Source organism: Bison bison, unplaced genomic scaffold (genome assembly GCF_000754665.1).
Source record: "Bison bison bison isolate TAMUID 2011002044 unplaced genomic scaffold, Bison_UMD1.0 scf7180017864309, whole genome shotgun sequence".
NCBI classification, from domain to species: Eukaryota; Metazoa; Chordata; class Mammalia; order Artiodactyla; family Bovidae; genus Bison; species Bison bison.
In genome coordinates, this window is record NW_011494881.1 from 7,739,976 (window position 1) to 7,740,427 (window position 452).

The 452-nt window shown below is 60.4% G+C and overlaps 1 protein-coding gene across 14 annotated transcripts in view; it reads right to left on the reverse strand.

Moving 5' to 3' along the window:
* CAMK2G (calcium/calmodulin-dependent protein kinase II gamma) overlaps positions 1 to 452 on the reverse strand; it is a 52,904-nt gene that overhangs the window by 10,821 nt on the left and 41,631 nt on the right. The gene's annotated exons all lie outside the window — the stretch shown is intronic.

Below are 452 nucleotides of genomic sequence, written 5' to 3' on the forward strand. Positions count from 1 at the left end.
AAGCCAATAGATGTTTCATAAGGATTCAGGCTGCTGCATTCCCCTGGGTGCTCTGTGTCTCTTGAGAAAGAAGACAAGCTCTGCAGCCTTTCAGCTGGTGCCCCTGTGGGTGGGGTGGGAAGGACAAAACACGGGCACAGCCGGCTAATGGGCACCAGCACAGGGGAAAGCCACTGAGTGAGAGTGAGGCTCAGAGCCTCCACCCGGCTCCTCCACACTCCACACGGAGGCCCCCTGGCTGCCGATCCGTAGGAAATAGTGCTCGTGCCCAGGGAGCAGGGCCTCTCCTCCTGAGTGACCATGAGTGAGGGTCTCCCCCTGTGCTTTCCACCTGGCCCCGAATCCCTACCAGATTTACATCTTGCCCCAGGGCTGCTGGGGGCAGTCCAAGCGCTGCAGCGGGGAGTGCCACACCACACCTTCCAATGCCTAGTTCTGAGGCCGCTGGGTGA